The 8,341-nt window shown below is 47.0% G+C and overlaps 2 non-coding genes across 2 annotated transcripts; one reads left to right on the forward strand and one right to left on the reverse strand.

The window, feature by feature from the left end:
- Positions 1-6,882: 6,882 nt before the first annotated feature.
- Trnat-ugu lies at positions 6,883-6,956 on the reverse strand. Its single transcript has one exon. It is a non-coding gene; the product is annotated as a tRNA-Thr (tRNA).
- Positions 6,957-7,142: 186 nt separating this feature from the next.
- Trnat-ugu lies at positions 7,143-7,216 on the forward strand. The gene has a single exon. It is a non-coding gene; the product is annotated as a tRNA-Thr (tRNA).
- The last annotated feature ends 1,125 nt before the right edge of the window (positions 7,217-8,341 follow it).

Here is an 8,341-nt window from a genome sequence, read left to right on the forward strand (position 1 = left end):
AAGGAATCTAACATGAGTAAGTGATACTATCGCAGTCTTTACACAATTAGTATTAACAATGAACATTGTATTTTCTTGTATTTTGTTGCATCGCAGATACGACTATTATCTTAGTTTATTGGATTTTGTGCTTTTGTCACTTCATGTCTTTTCACATGCAAGAAAATATTCATTTAGCTCTTTTTCCATTTCCAGACAATACAAGCCCCCTGGAAAGGTTCGTCCATAAATGTCATTTTTTTATGTTCAAATGTTTCCACATTGTCGGCTGGAGAATTATACTTTCATATAGCCAAGTTTCAGTAAACACTTTTAACACAAACACATGTGGAAAAAAAATGATTCGACGTTAGGCCTGTATTAGTCATTGCATGTTCATTGACTAGTTCTGATAATAACATAGGTAGTGTTTAAAAGTATACAAAATTTGTGTCAACCTATAATTATCTGTGATGTACTTTAATGTGTGTGTGTGTGTGTGTGTGTGTGTGTGTGTGTGTGTGTGTGAATGCGGCTTGCAAAAGACCTCTGATACTTCCCCGAAACTTTAAAATTTGGTCCGCCATCTGGGTTCACAAGCTATAGTTTTGTATGCTGCTTGGAAGGCGGACCGTGGGTCTGCTCCTGTGATCTGCAGAATAGGCCCAATGAAGGAGGCGAGTGGAAGCAGGAGAGGTAAAGCAGTTCGGTTCTGCATGTAAAGTAAAAACATATTTAATAGAGAATATTAGTCAATGACACATGCATAACTTTTGGTAAAGATGAGCACGTAGGTGCGAAGCTGTTGTCCATGTATCAAGCTAACAGTTACTAGTAGTTGGACAGACTATCAATGAAGTAACAAAGGCAAAGTCTGTAATGGCCAGCTCCCTATGAAGTAGAAGCTGAGTTGCTTGGTCGTCTGCTCTTGACCAACTGGACAGAAAGCAGAGCAATGCTCGTTGATCACCACAGCATCGGCTAGAGGGCGCTGTGGTCGGCGTAGTTTGCTCTCGTAGCACCAACCCACGAGCATGCACCTACACTGTGGCATCAGAACTATCGACGTCACACCCCTCCTCCCTGAAACGGCGCACTGTCGTGGAATAAGGCTTCTGATGGCAGGTGGAGGGACCAAGGGGCCAAACTGAGGGGGGTGGGCGGCGCAACTGAGCGGGTGGACATCGGAACTGCCAGGGCATGTTGCACACCTGTGTCCTCGAATTGCTCCCAAGGGTGCGAGGAAAACACCCCATTCAAAACCTGCCCGGGGTGCACGCCGCCACTGGCTATGATCGGATGAGGAGGCAGAGCAACAACCTTCATGGGCGACGGCGGCGGCGGCGGCGGCATGACGGCAGCCTCAGCATCCATCGACACCGGCACTCCAGAGGAACACGGCGGCGACGGCGGCTGGAGGCGGAGTCGTGGCGGCGGCGAGAGGCGCCCACCTGGCGCTGACGACTGGACCGCCGGCTCAGGCAGGGCCGGAGGCGCCGTCGGTGGAGACGTGGGCTGAGGTGGCGGAAGCCGCGAAGCCTCCAATTCTGCCAGAAAACAACCAGCGGCAGAAAACTGAGGATGGCACAAACGGCTCTGATGCCGGTGTCGCTTGACAGTGCCGGAGGGACCAGAAATGATAAATAAGGCGCGACCAAACTGGCGAAGAATGCGCCCATGCTCCCAGCACTACCTGCCAGAGGAAACGCGATAGAACACCAAAGCATGTGGCGCCAAGCCAGAACGAGGCGAGGCAGTGGGAGCGCGCAGCGGTGGGTGCGATAGCTGCAAGAGTGACCGATGGGCGTGGCCACGTAGCAGTTCTGCTAGGGAACTGGCGCCTCGTAGCTGGGAGCGACAGGAAGCAACGACAGTCCATGGCGGGCGCTCGCGAAGGTGAGTGGCACACGACTTGCTCGTCTGCGACTTAAACGTACGAACAAAGCGTTCAGCCTCGCCGTTTGGCTAGTGGTGGAAAGGGGCTCAGGTCAGATGGCGAATGCCATTAGCAGAACAGAACGCTTCAGACACGGAAGACACAAATTGGGGGCCATTGTCAGAGACAGTAACTTTACGAAGCCCCTCAATGCAAATGTAATGGCAGATGTAGTAGAAAACATGGGTACAACAAAAGGAAAGTTGCTGTACGCATCAATAACTATCAACCAGTGGGTGTCCCAGAAAGGAGCCGCGAAATAAATATGAACACGCTGCCAAGGTGCAGTAGGAGTCGGCCATGCAAAGAAGTGCTGGCAGAGAGCAGATTGATGCTCCGTGCACGAGCGAGTCGGCAAGAAAATTCTCGATTTGTTTATCAGTGCCGACCCAAGTGCAATGGCGAAGCACTAATTCCTTCGTCCACACTATACCCCAATAACCAGTGTGAAGTAAGCGGAGGATTTCCGACTACGATGAACGAGGTGCAACTACACGAGACTGATCATTGTCAGTTCGTAACAAAATGACACCGTGGTGTACAGACAAGCTGTGACGTTGCACAAGTAACGTCGAACAAGGGGATCACTTATCTGCGTAGCAGACGGAGGCTATTGAGTACGAAGCAACAGTAAAACAATCTGCCAAGAAGTATCAAAAAAAATAGCTCTGAGCACTATGGGACTTAACATCTATGGTCATCAGTCCCCTGGAATTTAGAACTACTTAAACCTAACTAACCTAAGGACATCACACAACACCCAGCAAGAAGTATCGGCCGCCGTCGCGGAAGCAGAGCGACGAAAATCCACCGGAAAACCATCAGCTTATTCCTTATCGTGCTAATCAATAAACATGCATGGCGACTCAGAAGAACCAAACTCGCCGTCAGGACCGAAAGGTAAACAGGGCAAAGTATCGGCATTCCCTTGCTGGGCCGTAGGCGGAAACAATTCCGAAATTGTAGTTAGACAAAAACAAAGACCAGCATTGCAAATTTTGTGCAGTATGGGCTGGAACTGGCTTCGACGGGTGAAGCAATGACGTCAGAGGCTTATGGTCGGTGACCAAATAGAACTTGCGACCGTACAAAAAAAAATCATGAAACTGTCACTCCATATACAATTGCTAAAGCTTCTTTCTCGATTTGAGAATAGTTTTGCTCGGCAGAATTGAGTAACTTAGACGCAAAAGCGATCGGGAGATCGACAGAATTAATGCGGTGCGAGAGAACCGCACCGATGTATTGAGAAGATGCATTGACAGCCAAAACAACTGGTTTAGAGGGATCGAAAGGAATCAAACAGCGATCATTCAACAAAGCAGATTTGAGCTTGTGGAAAGCAGCATCACATTCCAAAGACCACTCAAAAGGAGCGTTCTTATGCCAAAGGTGCTGCAAACTGCGCTGCATTTGGTATAAACTGAACGTAGTACGTAATTTTGCACAGCACAGACTGAAGTTCTTTCAAGTTCCTGGGTGCTGGCAAGTCTAATCGCACGGAGATGTGACTGAGGGGTTGTCTGTAAATCATATGTCCTAAATACTGAACCTCAGTTTGAAAAAATTTGCACTTTTCTCTGTTACACTTGAGTCCTGCCTGCAAAAGTACAATAAATAAGGCACGCAAATTCTGCAAATGCCCGTCAGGGGTTCGACCTGACAACTATATTGTCCAGATAATTGGAACAACCAGGGTCAGTGGCATACAACTGCTGTAAGTAAGCCAGAAAAATAGCAGCAGCCGAAGCACTACCAAACGGAAGTCATCGAAACTTGAACAATCCAAGGTGAGTGTTGATCACAAAATAGCGCTGTGACTGTTCGTCGAGCGGAATTTGAAAGTATGCGTCCCACAAGTCAATCGTGGAAAAGAATTGTCTCACACCAAGCTTATCAAAAATGTCTTCAGTACGCAGTAAGAGAAATGTAGCGACCACTGTCTGGGCATTTACTGTAGACTTAAAGTCAGCACAAATACGGAGACGACTGTTCGGTTTCTTCACACACACTATAGATGAAGCCGAATGTGAAGCAGAAACAGGTTCAATGACACCACTCTCGTGCAAATGCTGAAGTCGGCGCCGCGCAGTGCGTGCGGTACCGGGCATGCGCGCTGGAAAATAGGCATGGCATTGTCTTCAACTACAACATGCGCTGCAAAGTCCGTGGCAAAACCAAGGCCATCAGAAAAGAGAGCAGTAAAGATATTGCATAGTGTGGCTACACTGTCTGCATGGTCACTAACGCTGATGGAAAGTACATTGTCCTGAATTGAGCGGCCAAAAAATTTCAAAGGCGACCATGCCAAAAATTTTCGTAGCATCACTAGAGCGGACCACATGGAAAGACACTGTACATGTCATTGCACCGTACGTGGCTTCCAAACTACACACGCCGAGCACTGAGATTTCCTGTCCAGTAAATGCAGTCAGCGTGGAATGTGAACGACGAAGCAGGGGTGAACCAAGCAAGTCATATGTTCATCTGTTCAGTAAAGAAAAAGACGCACCAGGGTCCAGCTGCATGCTAACAGAACGTCCACAAATGTTCAAAGTCACAAAACGTTTCTTCGCATCGCGCCGAATGCGAGAGGAAGTGTCTGGCAAAACATGTTTATGCACACGAAGAACTGAAGAAGCACTTTAAGCAGAAGGCCTTGAAAAAATGGCATTAACGTCCATAGGCTGATGTGAATCATGATCACGGCGGTTTCCATTGCGGTGACGCCCACGCGAGTCACGTGATTTGGAAATAGGCTGTGAATTAGAGTTTCTCTTACTACACACAGCTTGCACGTGTACTTTCTTATTACAAAAATAGCTCTGTGCTTGACAAGATGGGCAACTGTCCTGTGGGTGGGCACGAAAACTGTTCGGACGTGATTTCAGTTTCTTAGTGGAGGCCAGGTTGGAAAAGTGTTTACTTGTGCGCGAGCGGCGTGGTATGGCGCTCTGTGCTGGGGGGCACGCGTTGTGACGTGCTATCAGTACACACACCCGGCGTCATTTTGAACGCGGAAGTAGCCATGTCTAATGTATCTTGTCTGTCTAGCAAGTCCATTACTTCCTGCAAAGACGGGTTTTTAAATCTTAAAATTCGCTCACGGATGCGGTGGTCCACCACATTCTGCGCAATCGAGTCTCTAATCATGATATCTGCATAGGAGAGTCCACATGAACATTTATGAAACGTCCCCTTAGAAAAATTATACATGACTGTGCTTCAACTGACATACAATATTTTTTGAGCAACGCAATCTGACTTTGAAAAATCCCTACAAGATGATGGCCCTGAGTAACGTTAACCTATACGTTTCACAAATCACTTACCTCACAAAAATCTTCGCTACTCGATCTACTGCAATACAGCGAGAGCCACTACTGCCAGCTAAATAAAAGATTCAAACTACTGAAGGCACTAACTACTGATAGGCATAGTTAGCAAATGAAAGATTTTGATAGAGAACAATGTATTTACCTTAATAGTGTTCAAAAGTCATCATATATATGAGTCCATGATATCCAATATTACAAATTTACTCTTTCTGATGGACACGTCCAGATCGTCCGCTCTCAAAATTCCGCCATCTCTCCCCACATCCACCAGTCCTGGCGGCTCACCTCCAACTGTGCAACGCTACGCGCTGTTAACATCCAGCTGCCCAACAACAATAGCCAACAACAATGCAAACCAGCCACAGACTGCACACAACACAGCCAGTGATTTTCATACAGAGCGCTACGTGGCGTTACCAATAAAAGAACCTAAACAGCCTACTTACACAATTAAAGTCACAGTCAGATGTTAGTCCCTGGAGATCCGCTAACCAAGATGTATTGGACTGGGTAGGACCACGCCGGAGACGAAACAACTTGTAGCATGCAGCTGCCACATTTATACTGTCACGGAAGTGGGAGTTCAATGCATAAATTACTTCTGCGTAAGTTTAAGTATCTGGGCGGGCAGTGGCGGACAATTTCACGAGCACACGGAATACCAGTACACCCGCGTTGGCAATGAAAAAGGCAAGCCGCTCTATACCTGGCATGTGGCGAAGTGTGCCTCGAGCTGGGCGATGTATTCTGGCCAGCGTTCAATGTCCAGACTGAAGGCACGAAATGGCGGTGCTGTAGGCGGCGTCTGTGGTACTGGCGGGGGCGGTTGAGGCGCCGTAGTAGCTGCAGTTTGTAGTGTGACCAGTCCATTTAGAGCAGCAACAGCTGCATTTGCTGAGCCTGAAACCGTATAAGATCAGACAGCGAAGCCTGTTCCTGTGGCGAAGCCATCATTGATACAAAATAACGTCTTATAGCGACGGGTGGAAGCACACATTCCCTCACTCACACCGATATATGGAAAGAAAGATCAAGCAGTACCGAGAAAACATAGATAGAGGGGGAAAAAATCCCACTCTCGACGCCAATTCTTTTGTATCCCGCCTGGAAGGCGGCACGTGGGTCTGCTCCTGTGATCCGCAAAATAGGCCGAATGAAGGAAGCGAGTAGGAGCAGGAGAGGTAGAGCACTTCGGTACTGCATGTAAAGTAAAAGAACATTTAATAGAAAATATTACTCAACGACATATACGTAACTTTTGGTAAAGATGAGCTCGTAGGTGCGAAGCTGTTGTCCATGTATTAAGCTAACAGTTATTAGACGTTGGACGAACTACCATTGAAGTAACAAAGGCAAAGTCTGTAATGGCTAGCCCCCTATGAAGTAGAAGCTAAGTTGCTTGGTCGTCTGCTCTTGATCGACTGGGCAGAAAGCAGAGCGGCACTCGTTGAGCTCCACGGCGTCGGCCAGAGGGCGGTGTGGTCGGCGTAGTTTGTCTGCTCTCGTAGCACCAACCTACGAGCGTGCAGCTACGCTGAGGCGTCGGAACTATCGACTAAATGATGACTGACAACCTCAGCTCCCGACAAGTGTTGTTATTATACCTCGATGTGGACAGCTGAAAATGTGTGCCCCGACCGGGACTCGAACCCGGGATCTCCTGCTTACATGGCAGACGCTCTATCCATCTGAGCCACCGAGGACACAGATGAATAGCGCGACTGCAGGGACTTACTCCTTGCACGCTTCCCGTGAGACTCACATTCCCAATTGTACACAATTCTACATATGTATTGTACCTTATAGACATTTGCCCACCCACTCACAGTTGGGAATGTGAGTCTCACGGGAAGCGTGCAAAGTCCCTGCAGTCGCGCTATTCATCTGTGTCCTCGGTGGCTCAGATGGATAGAGCGTCTGCCATGTAAGCAGGAGATCCCGGGTTCGAGTCCCGGTCGGGGCACACATTTTCAGCTGTCCACATCGAGGTATAACAACAACACTTGTCGGCAGCTGAGGTTGTCAGTCGTCATTTATTCCAGGGAAAAGCTGCACAATCATCAACAGTAACTGTTCTTTCGAGAACTAGTTACTGTCTTCGTATATATAGGAACTATCGACGCCACATATAGAAAACTGGAAACAAAACCAGTCAAGAGCCTCTAAACTGAATCATCTAATTGTATATGTGACTATTAACTTAGTGAGTTATGTACTTTCAGGCGACTTTGATTCGTCAGCAGTTAGAGCAGTTTAGATACAAGGTAAAATTGACAATTTAGAAACATACAATACAACTGAAAATAATTTGCTCAAGTACATTATGACAGGTGACGTAAAAGTGTTGGTTTTTAGTATTGGCGTTCATGTGCTCTGGACTATTAAATATTTTCAGTTCATATCGATTTCCATTGTTTAAACAATTTTACAGTCTTCGTTCTTGATACTTTACTTTTGTGTACGCCATCATTGGCAGTCATCCTCGGGGCTGGAACCCAAAAGTCGAAGGAACCCTAAGAAGGCGTAGCTGTGAGATGGTCACGGTTTGGAACTTGCGCCATTTCCCTGTCTGAGTTCACCGGACTGCAAGCATTCCCAGAATCGCGTCTCATAGGAATTTCATGAAAACAATGAGTAGCATTAGCTGAACTAATTTATTCTGTGATACCCTCCAAGGGGAAAGTTAGTCTTGTGTCCATTCAAATTCCACAATCTGTGGGTATCACTGTTTCTGACTGTATTGTAATTTGCGATAAATAGTCATAATCAACTCATTTAGGCTTGCTGTTCAATCACTGCACCATGTATAGGGACAATACGCCCTAGGTTTTGCACTATTAAAAGCATCCACCTAAAAGCCAATGTCAACAGTTTATTTGTGTTCCATTTTCCGGAGTCGGCAGAGCTCACAGCTGTGTACTGTGTAAGTACAGATACTATTACACCTTCAAGCTATATTCTCGGCGAATGGTCGTATCCCACCGAATTGACCGAATATACACCGAAATGCGGGGAAACTGAGGAAGTACTTGCGTATCTTCTGGTTTGCGCCGAACAATTTGTACATGGGAACAAGTATGCGGCAGCA

This window comes from Schistocerca americana, chromosome 2 (assembly GCF_021461395.2).
Source record: "Schistocerca americana isolate TAMUIC-IGC-003095 chromosome 2, iqSchAmer2.1, whole genome shotgun sequence".
NCBI classification, from domain to species: domain Eukaryota; kingdom Metazoa; phylum Arthropoda; class Insecta; order Orthoptera; family Acrididae; genus Schistocerca; species Schistocerca americana.